Source organism: Chamaea fasciata, unplaced genomic scaffold (assembly GCF_029207755.1).
Source record: "Chamaea fasciata isolate MVZ Bird 193981 ecotype frontalis unplaced genomic scaffold, bChaFas1.0.hap1 SCAF_5, whole genome shotgun sequence".
In the NCBI taxonomy this organism is placed as follows: domain Eukaryota; kingdom Metazoa; phylum Chordata; class Aves; order Passeriformes; family Sylviidae; genus Chamaea; species Chamaea fasciata.
In genome coordinates, this window is record NW_027094090.1 from 36,821,625 (window position 1) to 36,838,911 (window position 17,287).

A 17,287-nucleotide genomic window follows, 5' to 3' on the forward strand; every position below is an offset into this window, starting at 1 on the left:
CTTTGAGTTAGGATCTTCTTTCACCCACACAACCCAGTGTGAAATTGCGTAAAGGTGCTTTGCCCTAAATCTGTCCAACCAAAGACTACAACAAAAAGTGATATTGTACAAAGTGATTCTTCAGTAGGGATAATGAACCTAACTAACCCAACAGCATTGCCTCTGGGAAAAAGCAGCTTGCCTTGATGTGATCTGTCAAAATCATCTGTGAGACCTCTACCCAGTAGTGAATTATTTCCTGTGGGTTACTTTCTAGTATGTTTTAACCACTGAGTTGATTTACGGTTGGAGAGAATTTAGGATTTAATCTTAAAATGGGCAAACCCTTGAGGGTAGTGAAGGTTGCCTACTTTCCAGTCCTTGTTCCTCCACCACCCACATCTCAAAGGTCTTTAGTTGAGCCTGAGCCGTAGAACCTTGGCCTGGCCGTGTGTTTGCTTGTAACCCTCTAAAACTCTGCTATAATCCAGGTTCAGCTGACCTACATCACACCCACAGATTCACTCCTGCTGAAATTAAAGCTTTCCTAGGCTCAAGACATGTCGTTTCTGACCCTGCAGGCAGTAAAAGCACCCTGCAATGCAAATAAGTTTTGTCTTAGGACACAACTGACTGCAAAATGAAAATGGCCGTGTGCTAGAAAACGTGCCAGGAGCCTTAGATCCCTGTTGTTCCCAAACAAGTGGCTTAGCTGCCATATAGGAGTGAGGTTCATTTGTGCCTCGTGGAAGTGTTGTTGGGCCTCACAAGGCTACAGGCAGTCCCATGTTTGTGCGGAGAGCTGTGGGGAGAGTACAGGTTCCTGCTGAGACTAAAGCTGCCTGCTGCTCATGCTGGGGGATGGCAGATGCTTGCCTCACCACTTTGAAAGGGTGCCCCAAACTCTGGGAAAGAGAATCCAATTCTAATTGTAATACACAAGTCAAGTAATGAAAATGCAGCATCACTCTCTTCATCTAACATCTTTCTTCAGACTGGATCAGCAATTTTCTATTCATCCTGTAAGCTCCCAGTGGAAGACAGGTTCCTGACTTAAATGCCCTTGACTTCTACAAAGACACACTTCTCCCAAAATAGTTAAAGGACACAAAGAGGTCCCCCTAGCCAGGAATTTCTACAGCAGACCTACAGAGGAGCCTACTTTATGCAGAAAACAAGGGTAGTCAATGCGGGAGGTTAACAAGATCTGTCACTGGCTATCCAGAGATGCAAGCTTTGTTAAAACAGGTATAGGTTTTCCACTAGCTGTCCAAATAGTGCAGGCTTAATCTTAAGTTTTTACCTGTACAAAATATTAAACAGAATGTGACCATAGAGTAGGCCTATTTTTAATATCCACATCTGTGTAGGTTTGCTTCTATTGAGTCATAGCTAATTCAAATAGTTCTGTTGTTCACGTCTAAATAACAGGATTTATTTATATATCATTTAAGCAAAAAAAGTGTTTTAAAAAACACTCATAGACTTGAAAAATCGGACACATGGAAATACATCTCTGCGTATTCATTTAATGATCTAAATGGTTACTCAGGAAAAGTCTAATGGTTTGGTGGAACACTGGTTAATTTTTATTGTCTGGAGAGAAGGAAACTTTCAGCATCAATATTTAAAATTAAACTACTGACCTGAACACCTGTTCCACTTTTTTCTTATTTTTTTCATTACTTTTGTTTCAAGAGTACTAATTTTCTGTGCATGACAGCACTTGGAACAGGTGCAGTGAAGCAGAAGCTAGAAGAATCTGTTTGCTCTGATTGCTGGCCAGAGGGCAACACAAGGCTACATAGCAATGCTGAGGGCATATGAACAGCTCTTTCATACTGATCAGTCTGCAAACCACACAACTTTTCCTCCCTGCCTTTTTTTTTTTTTTTTTTTTTTTTTTTTTTTTTTTTTTTTTAAGAGTTGAATATATGAACATGTTTTCAAACTTTCTGGTTTTAACAGTGAGTCACTGAGAGGTCAGGTTTATTTTTAGAAGATGTACATTTTATGTAAAGAGTAGAACAGTGCATGTACAGGTGAAATAAATGATGTCATAAAAAGCTACATAGCTCACATTCAGGCATAAAGAATGAAACTATTACGTACTCTATTAAAAAGCTTCATGGAAGTTTGCAAGTATAATTTCTTTAATTTAAACTTTTATAATCACTCATTCTTTATAAAAGTACAGATTTTGCATTTTTTGTAAACATCCCAAAGTGCATGAGAAAAAAACTTGTAACAGCACTGTAAGGTAGGAAAATAGAAAAAAGCATCATATGGTTGATGGAAACCAAAACAAAAGGGACACTTTTGTTAGCTCTCATGAATTTTTCATGTCTCAAATTATGTGGTATTTTTCTTTAAAAAACCTTATTATACTCTCGTGGTCCTTTGTTTGGTGATGAAGCTGTCTCAGGGGTTTCTGCTCCTAATCCTGCCAATACACAGGCTAGTGTCCTCAGCTACACTTGTGCAATTGTTAATGAGGATGCACTGTAAAAGTGGGATGGTGAAATTATCTGGATTTGAAAGGAGTCCCGATACCCCTTTTCTCCTTAAATTGTTATCTTAACATGGTTTATATTCCTAGCCCATTTCCTAGCACAGTTGTCCTGTGGTAGTGCTAATGCAAATGAAGGAGAAGAGAACCACAGAGAAGGAACAGGAAAAGCCATCTTCCTGTAACAGAAGATCCCTCTAACAAGACATATGGGACTCATACCATTGCTTTAAACTAGCTTGCTTTACTAAAAGGCAGAAGTATGCACCTAAAGCCTGTGACAGACCTGGACTTTGAGGGGAATGGAGGTTTAAATGACTGTCTCTGTTTTGTGCATGTAAATAACATGAATTCCAGTGTACAGGGAAACTTGACTAAGGTCTAATCTTACATTTCTCTCACAGCAAGGAAAAAAACAATAGTCTCCCAGTGCAAATACATGGCACAGGAAAGCCTCAAGAATGACATCATAGGCCCAAGAATTTTGTCCAAACACTTCTTGAACTCTGTCAGGCTTGGTGCTGTGACCACTTCCCTGGGGATCCTGTTCCAGTGCCCAACCACCCTCGGTGAAGGACCTTCTCCTAATGCCTAATCCAGAACTCTCCTGACTCAACTGCATCCCATTACCTCGGGTCCTGTCACTGGTGACCACAGAGAAGAGATCAGTGTCAGCCCCTCCTCTTCCCTGCAGGAGGAAATTGTTGCTACGAGGATGCTGTCCCTCAGTCTTCTCCAGGCTGAACAACCCAGACGACCACAGCCACTCCTCTTACAGATTCCCTTCTAGACCATTCAGCAGCTTCATGGCCTTCCTTTGGACACTCTCTAAGAGCTTTATAACTTTTTTATACTGTGGCACCCAAACCTTCCCCCAGAACTCGAGGTGAGGCCACCCCAGTGCAGAGCAGAGTGGGACAAGGACAATCCCCGCCCTTGCCTGGCTGTGAGGCTGTGCCTGATGCCCCCCAGGACAGGGTTGGCCCTCCTGGCTGCCAGGGCACTGCTGACCCATTACAGTCACAGTACAGAAGGATCTCTGCTACACCTGATTGTGTAGAACAGCTTCTACTTGGGCCCTGGAAAGAGTTTTCACCATGCAGTAAACAGACACAAGTAAGTAAGTAGGAATAATCATCACTTTCCTAAGAGGAGAGATAAAGGTTGAAGCTTCTGCTGTACTGAAACTGAGCACAGGCACGCTATTATGTTCAAAGGACCCACAATTTCAACAAAGAAATCAAAAGGCCTCTTACCTCTTCCAGAACCAATGTGAGAGAAAATGTGAATAATTTCAAAGAACTAGTCACAGACGTCTCATCATGATGCTTAAAAATACATGATCTGAAAACTAAATTATGACCCAAATATTAGACAATAATAATAATAATAAATTAGATCAGAATTACACATCAATCAAAGACACTAATTTGCTTACTTATAAATACTATTCAGATATTAAAAAAAATTTGTGAAAATTTTGAATATTTCTTTGAAGAAGGTTACTTGTAAAGTCTTTAAAAATTGCAAAATAGAGCTGCATTGAAAATATCCATTTTTAGATTGGAAAGATGAGATTTCTGCCTCAGTCTTTTACTGGACACTTCATCCCAATCCTCAGAAACATGTCTATGGGAAAAGCTGTTAAAATCAACAGCGTAGAACAGTCTTTGTTTTTAGAAAAAAAAAAGCTTTTCCTAACATAAAATGATCAGTTCAAAGTGTTCTCACCAGCACTCATCACTGTTGCTAGCAGCAGTGAATCATTTGCACAGAAGAGAACTTCTCGCTTGTGCTTCAGGATCTCATAATCTTAAAAACAAACAAACAATACCCTGAGAAAACGAGACAGATAAAAGAACAAAGAGAAAAGAGAAATTAAAGTATTAGTGGAACAAGGGATTATGTGCTGACAAAGGAAAGGTGGGAGAAACTGCAGGAAGTTAGCTGATCAGCAGTAGGTTAACATGTTATTAGCAACTCCTGACAAATTTTGTTTTAGATTAAGAACATTAATACTGCCATTCTTTCTCAGAAAGTCTGCATTTTTCCTCTCCAACTATTTGCAGTGTATTTTCAGTATTTTTCTTTGCCTTTATCTGATGAACTGGCAGACAACCAATACACAAAGTAGACCTGAAAAACCAAATTAATTTTTTTTGTAGGTTCAAAGGATAAAGTAGAATAATTTGGTAGAATCAGATCAGAAATAACTGTATTTATAGATTAGCTCAGGAAGAGCCCACCACTCAGATGGCTGTGTGGAAAGAATGCCTAAATCCACCCTTTTCCCTGAACTACAGGCAAAGGATGTGGGCAAACTACTGTGTGAAAGGGTGGGCAAGAAGGAGAAAGATGATGAGTAAGACCTCTTTACCTTAGGTCATTGGTTTCCATTAAGTGCACACTGGTAGTTAGACACCCTGTGACTAGGTAGCTCTTTGAGAATCTGAAGTCAACTGCTTCCATTTGCTCTTAAAGACACTAAGTTATGCCACAGTAGTGAGACAAAATACATTCCATATTGCAACTTGGCTTTTACTGCACAACACTGAAGGGCCTTTACACTGATCAGGTGCTCCACTCAGGAAAATGAGCACCATCTGAAAGAAGTTGAGGTTAATACTTATGAGGACTGTTCTTTGCTCTAAACTTAAATGGATGAAAGCAGCCTTTAATGACTGCAGTTAGAGTAAAACAAGTTGAAAGAGATGGCATTGCTGCCAGAGGTTTCCCTGTATGCATTTTCATGATGAGCACTTGGTTATCATTTTACCTTTTGTATTGGTCCCAATTCGCAGTAGCAAAGGGGAGGTAGGAAGATGATGAAGGAGAACAGGGGGAGAATGGCTATAGACGTTATGATTTCTGAATTTTAAATTTCAGGATCCTAATGTGTTAATTTTTTCCTTTAGACCAATAATCTTCTGATTCCTTCTGAAGAATAGTATTCAGGGGTATATATCTTAAAGTGCTTTCATAACCCACTTGATTACTATTCTTGTCCCATACCAGTGATTTACTTGCGTCGACAGAAAAGACAACAGCACCTGTGATAGTTTGTGGAAGAAGAAAGAGCTTGAGTTGCATTTTGAAGTAGACCTACTGTTTAAAAGAGAATTGTTAGCTGCTTAAAATCTGTCTGGGTGGTATCAGCTAGATCACTCTAACTCATGTCAATAACCTGAAGCTGAACTACTTGGTGCCCAAAGTCCAGTTGGTGACATTATAGGTGGAATGTGCTGAGACACTAAGCACAGTGGAATTGCTTTTCAAGGTAATTTGGGATAACTAGAACGTGAGCTGACCTATAACCACCTGTTTTGTGTTTCTACAGCCAAATGCTGTGTTTTTCCACTGAACTCCTTCCCATACTCAGAGTTGCTGGTATAAAGGCTTGCTGGTAGTTTTCCACTTTGTCTGTTATTTCTTTTCTGGAAGAATGAGATGCTTATGAGAAAGCTGAGGCTAAGGAAATGTCACAGTGAAGCATTATGGAAATTCAATATAATTGAAAAGGAAGGAATAACAACGAAAGTGTAAAATGCTGGATGAATGCCCTCCATGTTTCAAAAGGTTAAAGAGAAAAGAGCTGCTTTCCACTCCTGAAATTTTCTTTCAGCATTGTGTAGGTAGGACCCTTGTTCTAATCTTTTCAACTTTACTACAGAAGCTGTGTAATATAAATCTGCATTATATTTTAGGGTTCCAAGTGTCTCTATCTTGCTGCTTCTGCCTTCTGTGAATGTTCAGCTTGTAACATGACAAAATTTAGCTGGCCAAAAAAAGAGTTGTCTGGAAGACTAGCTCTGAAAATTATATGGCTCATGTTCACCACTCATCTGTAGAGGAGTGTTACTGCAAAGAAGCAGTTATTTTATTACTTACATATTTAATTGTGGTAATATACTGTAATGGTATTTTTTCTGTCAGCCCAAAACCTCAATTTTTTCAGTTTTTAGAGAAAGCAGCCTGAAGTACTGAAATTTTCAAAAAATGTTAAACTCCATCCTTTCAAATGATTCAATGTAAGATTTATTTCAATGGAGAAAGAAACAAGGCAGAGAGGAATCCATTAACACAAAGAATGATTTAGCTGTTTATGTCAGAGTCAGCCATACAATTTGAAATTAAAAAGGTAGTTGAGGTAAGGGACACATTTTTGTGAAAATTTTAATGACAAATGTTTCTATTTTCCACCTGACTTTCCTTATGTTTTTCACAAGAGCTGACACTGTAATAGGCCTCAGCAATTCTAAATGCAAGTGAACACAGGGAACAGAGATTCCTTTCAAGAGTGGTCATTACCAGACACAGAAATTTGAAAAAATATTAGTGCCATTGCCTACATTTGAAACATAATATTCTTCGCCAGATTTCTCTTCTTTTCCTCTTTTATATTCACATTGAATTTCATTAATGTTTATCCAATATCATACACCTAGCAGATGCTTCATCTTTTTTTTTTTTAAGGGTATTTCAAAACATCTGAAAATCATGAGAGTTTTTCTTTAAATTAATATATTCTTACTAACCCTTTAAAGAGATGAATTTTAGGAGATCCCATTAACACATATAAAAATACTGTGACAAAAGAAATGTAACAGGCAATTACTAGCCATAATCTTACATCAGTGATGGCCCCTCCATCTTTCTTGGGAGGTGAGTAAGGGATGTGCCTTGCTAAAAGAAATTTCCTTGGCAATCCCAGTTGAGCCATCTCTGCCTCCCCTGGGACCATTGTAATTCCCATGGATAACCCAGCATCTCAACTCCATGCAGCATCTAGGAGAAGCTGCTTGCAGTATTACTGACAGAACTTGTACTTCAGAATCAAAGCAGTATGAGTTACAAAAAAGTTGTAACTCTGGCCTATTTTTAGCACTGTTTAGGCTTAAATTATGAACCCATTGTCAAAGTTAGTCATCCATTTGAACTCTTTCTCAAAATATTGCCAGAGGAGGGACTGAGCCTGATAAGTCAATAACTCTTTCTCTCTCACACACAGGGTTTTGACTATGCAAATTTGATTTCTCATCTGTTTGGAGTAACATGAACTTCTGTTTCTCACATGCCTGAGAGTTCTGCCATGCTATGAGAATTCTGCCATGAGACTATAGCCATGCTACAACTGTCCTTTTTTTCCAGTTGAGTTCCTTCTCCTCCCATGATCACCTTTCAGGATCAGCAGCTAACAGACAGCTCCTCCATTATCTGATTACATGTCCCTGCACAAAAAAAAATCTCTGCCCCATCACCTCTCTCCTGTTGATGTGCGGTAGGACACTCACATTACCTCCAATCCTGTTCTGTTCATCTACTTCATGGTTGCCAGATCTGAGCGGGATGTCTTTGAGAAAAAAAAAAAAATGAACCTGGTAAAGAGGTTGTAAATCATGCCAAAAGAGAGAAAACTATAAATCTGAAACCCTTGACATCAGAGGGAGTGGTTGCAGATAAAAAGTGCTTATAAAAAATAATTATCACAGTTCCTCAGGCAGAAGTCAAGATAAGCAGTTCGGGGAGGTGATGCTCATGGTATCACAGGATACACAGTATTTGGGTAGGAATCAAGGCATCATATTCCTGATCTCAAAACTGTGTGACTCAGTCAGTCATTGCCCCAGTGAGGAAAGCAGAAAAAAAGTGTTTTGCATTCAGAAAGCAACTAGCTGAATACCAATCACTTACATTTTATGATAGGTGTCATAGAGGGTTGTAACACACCAGTACCATGTCAAAGGAATATATAAGAACATGGAAAGGCTACTGGGTCTTGGACATTGCTGGCCAATCATGCTTTTTTTTTTCTTGTTATTCTCATTCCAACATGCGAACACACAGTACTCTTCAAATGTCACAGTAAAAAAATTGGATAAATCTCATTTGTGTGAATATAAAATTCAGATCCTCTATCAAAGACTCAAGATCACATTGGGAAGCAAGAAACAGCAGCTGTCACAGCCCTTCCGTGCTGAAATGAATATCAATTTAGAGAGTAAAGAGGAGCTGTAAAAGAAAATGCACAGTGCAAATCTAAACCAGAACTGTACTGTAGGAAATTCTATTTTGAATGGAGGGACAGATTAGAGAGTGAGAAAAACATGGAAATACAAAAAGCAGGTTGGAACTGAGTGAAAAACTAGCCCTCTTTGGGGGCAGTGTGTTTGAAGCTACACAACTGTATTTCAGCAAAAAAGGAGCAAAATTGCAGGATGGCAGAAGAAATATCATGCCTCAAGGAAATATAGCAGATCTCAGGAAGGACATGTTCTTAAATGCTAATTTCAGTAAAATATTTAAAGCAAAAATAAAGGAGCATGAAATAGAAGAAAATCCCTGCAAGAAAAAATAATCACAGATTTCTTGAAGATTTGATGGGAGTCTTTGCTTTTATGGTAGAAAAAGGGAAAAGTAATAAAGGTTGGGATTAAGCTAAACTGGTCTCACCTAGTTTCATCTCTAGGCAATTCAGAGGAATAAGCACTTTTAAAGTGCATCTCACCCCATCCTTTAAAGTTCTCCTTAAGTAAATCAGACTAGTGGTGGCTTAAAAGTTCCTGTTTCTTTTTCAGATAAAAGAAGAGTGTAGTCACTAGCTCAGATGAAAAGATCTAGATTGCAAATGTCTACATATGATTTCCCCAAGTGTTTAAAACTCCACAGGGAAATTCAGAACAGAAAGATATGAGATGGAACAGTTTACACAGGTGTTCACAAGGTCCCACTTCAACATCACATACTGACATGTAAAGTCAAACAGTTGGACATTCTATTAGACAAATTTTGGTGTTTGAAGTACAGGTAGAAATCAGAACCTCAGAAAAGGCAAACAAGAAGCCAACTAAATCACAACAGAGGTGCTAAAATTAACCTGACATCACTCTCCTAATGAAACAAGAGTTGACCAGCATAGTCTGGAGAATACAAGATTTCTCCTGTTAATTAAAACCACAAAACTATTAGAGAACAGAGAAGTAACACTACACTCTAGAGAAGTGAAAGTCATTTGAAACATAACTATGAAGAACAGAAGATAGTGCAGAACAGCAGACTAGATTCAGGACTTAAGCATCTTACTCAGCCCAGGTGTCACAAAAAAGTACCTTTGGGAATATTCCCCACTTTTTTCATTCATGTTGGAGAGTTTTCTTGGCTAATGGTAATTATTGTCTCTTTTTTCCTTTCACAATGTTATTACCAGCTCTAAACCCAGCTCTCTGCAGGGTTTCATCCTGCTACATTGGCACAGAAATAGGAAATGTACAACCAGAGAAGAAAGCTGGTTTTGTTTGTTTGTTTGTTTGTTTGTTTTTTTTTACGTCTAATAGCAAAGCTAATACATAGCTGGGAGAACTGAAAATCAATATTATGCTAGGAAATATTAAGTTTTTCTGTTTTTTGAGAGAAAGACCAATATGAAAAAATGAAGACATCATTTGCTGCAGCCCAACTTCAACTGAATCAGAAGCGAATGCGTGATGTAAACTTGTGTCTTGGATTGTGACATGTAGATGCCCAGATAAAGCTAAGTGAAAATTAAGTGTTCTCTGGAAAATATTAAGAGAAATGCTTAGCGTAACAAGTAAAAAAATTTAGGGGCTGCTAAGGACTGAATGGAGATTCACTATTTTCAGCAGTCATTCCTGTAAGCTGTGCTAATTTTTTCTCTTGTGGCACACTAACCATAAAACACTATGGTCATGTTTTCTGTCCGGCAGAGTAAGTATTTTATGAATGCTCACAAAACAGAATAGCTTTGGCTGGAAGGAGTCAGAGAATCTGTGTTTATCTGGGAGGCAGATGATGCAGTTAAGAATATTTTAGAGGTCATACTGAAATGACTACGTTCACAGTCCAGCCTTAAAGCTGGACTCCTGGGTTTAGGTCAGGTGCTGCATGATGCCAGACCTGAAAAGTGTGTTCTGGGCTTCCTGAATTAAGGAACTTCTAGAATTAAAAATAAACAGAACTTCAAGCACATTTTCAGGTCTCATAATAGATCCAGTGCAAGTAGAGTATATAACAACTCAAGATTTTGACTTTTCCTAGAGAAGCATTTAGGGAACATTAGGGAAGTGTAGTTTATTGGTTTCAGTTGCCTTCAGACCTAATCAGCAGCCAAGGAAAAACACTATCTACTCTTTTTAACACAGTGACTGCTGTGGTGGGTGGTCAGTTTTCAGGTACCTGATTCCTGTGGGGGAACTGCTAGGGGGCTGCAGTACAGCATGGAATCTCAGCCCAGAGTGTGTAAGTGTGCCTAGCCAGCTCTGTTCAAAGGAAGACATCCAGAAGTTTGGGAATAGGACCAGAGGGCAGTCACCTGACTAAGGAAGAAAAGCAATGTGTGCATTGACAAAAGAGAAGGATGTGCTGATCCGTGATGAGAAAGAGGTGTGTGGAATGCATCTCTGTGCCTCAAGAATATCGCCTTCTCTGAGACATCACTGGTGCCATACTCTGAGGGTGTTCAGAATCACAGTGTGTTGAAGCTGGACTGTTTCCACTGTTCAGGGAAAACATCTCTCCCTGCATGCTTGTGCTGCTTCATACTACCCCTCAGATATATGATGTTGGTCACCATCAGAGACAAGAGACTGAACTACACAGACCCTTCATGCAATCTTGTACCGATGCTCTAATGCCCATGGCTTAATTGCAGCATCACCTTTGTTTTCATATTCATTTGTATCTGCCTATTAATCTTAGTGGGAAAGCACTTTCAGTGTTTTGTCCTAAGTTAGAAATAACAGAACATTATCCTTCCTTCATTATCTGGTCTATGTATTCGTTTTGTACCCTCCATTTAATGCTTTGCACATTACTTTTCACTGCAGAGCTTTTGCAGGTTAAAAGGAAGAAGATGTTACAAGGGCATAAGGCAGAAATCCATATTGAAAACTGAGAAAACAGTATACACACAAAATGAAATTTCTGCCCTCAGTGTATGCTCTGCTATGCTTCTAAAGTCCATATTAATAGTGTTTTAAGCATTGCCTGAATTAAAAATGACAGGTAGTTTGTGACATGCAGTAGGGCCAATGGAATCTTTATTTTAAATGTTGTAATGAAAATAAATGTTGTTTTTTCACCACTGCCAGAAGTAATCAGATGAAAGAAGAAGGTTTATATAAGTGGAAAAATCATTAGAGGCTGGGTGTCTTTGTACACTAGTATTAGAAGCTGTCTAAAGCTGAATAAATACTAAATACTCTTTTATAATGCAAGGTAGGCTGTGTGTTTCAGCTTTAATAGCTACTAACTCATTTAACTGGAGGGTGACATGAGGCTAATCAAAGGTTGCTCGAGTCCTGGTTGATGTTGAATGGGAGTTGACAGCTTTCCAGAGTAGCGCACAATTCATGGGGAGGGTTTTTTTTCCTGCAGAAACAATATTCATCTAGGATTGACACAATGCTGAGTTTCAAAACGATCAATTCAAATCCTTGAAGACTCTGGAAAAGCAAACAACTTTTCAAGTCTTATTCCAGGGAAGGACTGTTCACCTGAGAAAGAAACTCAGGTCTCTGGCAAATTACTGAATTCCAGTAACAATATGTTTCATAAATAGCAGCAGGAATCAGGAACCTGCTCAGACAACAAAACAGAAGTTTTGCAGTTTCAGTTTAAAATGACACAGGCCACATAGTTTAATAGAAAAGAAGCATGTACTTACGCTTTCACAGGGACAAAGCAATAGAAAACAGAAGAAAAAACAAGGAAGGTATGAAATATTTATAATTTAGACTAAATAAGGTATACTTCAAATGTGCACCATTCTTTCCAAACACAAAAAAACTAGCAGTGACATGATGAATGTAAAAGAATAGATTAAAATGCCAGACCTTGTTTTTTAAAATCCCTGTGTCTGACAACATCATAAGCTTGAATTCGTGTGGTATGTTTTACTACCTTTGAGGGTAAAAGTTTGTTGTTCAAATGAGTGCATATACACGCTCTCTGGCAGATGGAAGTGTTGTGATTGGGCATGCAAAGTGATTATCCTCCCCTGCAGACATGCTGAATGCAAGTGAGGATACATGTGAAGACATGCAGCCTATTGAAATAGTAAAATACCCAGAACAACTGTAAAATGTTACCCAGAACAAAAATACACCTTTTGAATAGACCTTGTAATAGCTGTCTCTAGAGAACTCTTACAGCCAAGGTAACCCTTGAGTATGCAACACACACATGCACACAAACAGATTCTCTTATAATGTTCTTTGGTAGACACTTTAATAAAATGTACTATTATAGAAATTATTATAGAGTATTTAAGATCAGGTCAAGAGGAAATGTGAAACTCATCAGTTAGGGAAAAAAATGAGAGGAAATCTCATACAATTGGAAAATAATTAAAATTGTAATGAACCTATCCCTGACAAGGATATTTGTCCATGAACCCATGGAGAGAGGGGATGTTCTTTGAAAAGATAATGAAGTAGAAAAAATGCTTTGCCATGTGGCTGAAAAGGAGATTTAAAAGATTTTATGTCAATGTGTAATAAAAGTAATTACATAGGTTTTGCAACTGCGGGGTGGGGTAGAATATACCCATAGATATGTCTGAAACCTACAGCTGTCTAAACAGCAAACTGAAATTCCTTAATCCTCCTTCTGTCAGTCAGTAAAAATTGTTTCCTCAAACAGGATCTCCAGGATGGTGACTATAATCACTGTGGAGGAGATGGTCACCATAAAGAACACAGTCAGAAATGTTCCTCTGTATCTGTATCTCCCTCCATTTATAGCACCACTCTGAATTTCAGCAGCACTGGATTTGAAAAATTAGTGAACTGAAAAATGGTATGTAAGCTTCACTGCTGCCAATCTCCTACCATTACCACCAGGCAGCAGGAGCAGGATACTATACCTTCCCATAGGGGAGAGATGACAGAAGTCATTACAATTTCTAAATACTTGTACCAAGGAGAGAAAAAGAAACTGATTGAAACTAGCAATGATTCAGAAAGTTGAAAATGGCATTAAAAATCTGAGCGAAACTTTCCATTCCATTTTAACTTTTTTTTTTTTCAAATTAATTTTTGATATCTAAAATTTTTCATCGTTTACAGTTTAAAATTTCAGTTTTTGAGACTACTGTGGGAAGAACTTGAGTGTCAGGGGTTGTGAAAATGTTTCTGGTAGAATTCTCTGAGTTTTGCTTCATTCCCAGCATCCTTTCTTTACTTGCTTTCTATTTTGTGTCATTTCTATTTGCTCTTTTTCAACATAAATACACTCCTCTTTAGTCTGTGCCTTCTCAAATTCTGATATCAGTCCTCTTTGGTTTTCCTGACATCCAGAAAGCTTGACTGCAAATGGGCTTCCACGAAGCCTTCATTATCACCACAACTGACGGCATTACTTAGCCACCTTGGAGCATCAGGAAGCTCAGAGTATCTGGGACAATATCAGAGCAGACGTTCTCTTTCTTTTCCATTTTCCATTCTGCCCCATCTTCTCTCTCACCTTTTCAGTTGGCTTCTCATTGCTGATGAAATAGAAATACTGTTTCGGAAAAGAGAACATATCCTCCCTTAAGTATTTGTGCTAGAAGTTAATGCATATTAAAACCAAATTACCTTCAAATAGTTCTCCTTTGCCTTTCCCCTTCCCTGATATATTAGAAAGCTGCACTAAAACAATTTGTAGACTAGTTTTCAAAGGGCAAAGTCTCACTCAGGACTCTTTTATTCCTGATTAGCCTGACCACACATTCAATAAAGTGCAATTAAAGATCTGCTCAGCAGTGAGAGTGTGGGAATTAAAGGGAAGAAACCATGGCCTGATTTTTGTTTTTTAATTTGAAGTATTTTTCCATCACAATAAGTAAAAATATAAAGGTTTTCTAAGGAAAAAAAAAATCCACAAATCAGCCACATTCTAGCTTTCTTCAAATCTATAATTACTACAGCTGTCCCTGGATTTTGATCATGTTGGTTTAGTTTTTCACTTTCAATTTTTTTGGGGTGTTTCTTGTTATAAAGCTCCAGTCTGCAAGTAGAAAGGAAATGTTTCTTGCACAAATGTGTTGCTGTATTCATCCTTTCTAGTGGTACCTCTGTTGAAGTAAATTGATTAAATTTGCGGAGACATAGTCAATTCCAAACACACTAGGCACTTGATTCTAAACAATGGCATTGTCCTACTTGTCCTCTACTGTTGTAGTCCAATAGAGTTAAAATAAGAGGAATGTGTGAAATTTAGTCTACTGTCAATTGATTCATGTGCTGCTTAAGCAGTAGCAAGCAATTCTCCTTTTCTGTATAGATCTATGTCACCATTTTGACAGGAAAATAGTAAAGAGCCCACCAAAGTGGCCAGTGCAAATTATTAGCCATTTTGCATAAGAGAATGCTTTATTTAGCTTGTTTTTCAATAATTTGTGGATATCTATTAAAAGGTAGTGAACTAATATTCCCTGAACTACCATCTGCAGAGGGTGGAAAATACGTAATGACATCCCGAGTGTGGTGGAACTAGTCAGATAATATGCAGGTAGTGTGGGAAGCAGCCCTTCACACAGATGTTAAGTAAAAAATAGACTGTTTACACTTACATGTGTTAATTAGGATTACAATAAGATGACAACCCTACTTAAATAACAGAAGTCTTTTAAGTCAAATGCCCAAGAATAGTTATGCTAAATATGTACCTGAGATATTTGAGATAGAAATGAGATAATCAGACGCAATGTTTAGGATCTAGGTAGAAAGGAGAAAAGCTGCTGGTTTCTTTAGCTTGCAGCTCAGCTTCCTGAGGTCAGAGGTACCTCAACAAGTTACTTGAACTCTACATACCTCCATTATTCCCATTTGCTTGCCCAGGTATCCTTACAGTTTTTCAATACCAAGTGTTATCAATTTAAACTTATCAAATCAATCCAAATAAAGTCCAGAGCCTGGAGCAGGGGCTATATGTTAATTTGCACTTGAGCTTCACTTTGTGTAATGCAGTCCTGCTGATATGTGCAGTGGACAGCTCTGGTGACAGATGCAAAGGAACCCTGCTAGCTTGTGATAACCAGCTTCTGCATTGCCAGCAGCATGCAAACTAGCTAGCTTGAAGGCAATGCTCATGCAAAGCATAGTCAGAGCCAGGCACTGTCAAGGGCAGCAGACAGCTGATGATAGCAACACATGGTCCCATACTCTGTTTTGCTCACAGCAGCTCCCTGGAAAGCTGAGCTGAATGCTGCTGATACCAGGAAAAAAGATGGGGTATGTGGCATGCAGGAATTTGCACCAAAAAGGTCTCTCTTATAGCCATCCCTGCTTTGAGCCTTGTGTTTGGGCTCTTTTGTTTCACAAACAGGTGTTGTAAGCAAGGTACATACTAATTAAAAGTACAAAGCAATTATTCATTAACATACTGTTTATCAGCTCTACACTCAGCAGAGATAGGATTAAGGACCAACTGGTAGAATCCTCACCATGAGTTCTCTGCAGACCAGGCAAAGGTCTCTCAGGAGGCAGAAGGTCCTTTGGCTTCAGGATCTCAGGGCCCTTGCTGCTCCCTGGAGCTGACTTTCAGTACGACTGACTTGCCATACTCCAACCCCTTCTAGTATTTTCTTCTTTTTACGTTCATGTTTTGCCTCTTTAATCTTTAAGACCCGTGTCTCAACAATCCAGCCTCTTCAGTTTTACCTTTCTTATCTCATGTAGCTCTGCTCTGCAGACTGTTTCACAACTCTTCTACACCACACAATTTCTTCATCAGCCTAAGCCAAAGTTATGCAGGTGGAACATATTAGGCCTGAGCTGAGCCACGGGGAAGGGGGAGTGTTAAAAGAGGCCACAGGGCAAGAGGGTTACAGATACTCAGATGTGGTAGGTCAAAAATTGACCCTGGACCACACAAGCTGAACCTTTAATCTCTTTCCTGAAACAGAGGCCATTACTCCTCTCTCTCTCCCACCAATAATTTCCTTCCAAGGCCCCCAGTGACAATAGTTGCAAGCTGGTACCATATACCATTATCACTGAAAATCCATTCATTAACTTCTTTGCTTAGAGCTTATCCTGACCAAAAGGGTTGTTAAACTCTATGGTCAAAGTGCCCTATGACAGCTTGGTATTGGATACCCAAGATTAGTTAGGGATGATATAAAAATAATCTGTCTCCTCTTCTTCCCCTTGTATCTCTGAAATCAGCCTCCTGGAAGAAGCCTTTTCATCAGAGTTCCTCCAGCTGAACAGAATATTGTCAAGACAAAAAAACTAGTTCAAATGTTCTTTCCTTTTCTCAGGGAACTGCCTGCCAGAAGTGGTAGGAAGACCATCTCCACTAACATTACAGTTACTTAAGCATAATGTCTTGTCAGTGAACAGAGAGAGCAGAGTTCCCTTTGCAGGACTTGAACAAAACGAAGGGAAGACACAAGCCTTTGTTTGAAATCTTCTGCAGAGATTTTGTGTTGCAGGAGGCCAGAACCCAATTATCTAACCTCTCATTTTCAATGTGTTAAATGGCATTATAGATAAACATGATCCGATGTGTTTTGCATAAACTAGACTTAAATGTAATCATAACTTTATCTTCAAGGCATAAACTGATTACTGAAAGAATGATGGAAAAAGTTCTATGCCTCAATCCATGAGTTGCATAATTCTGTTAGCAAAATATAATTAATGAAGTCTTTGAAGCAACATTGTTAGTTGCTTCAAGAGACAGAGAATAAAACAAAAATCTGCTACCACGTGTCCATACTTTTTGGGTCTTAGCAGTTGGGTTTGTCAGTTTTCTTTGGTGGTTATTTACACAAGGAAGTCAAAAATGTCAAAATTA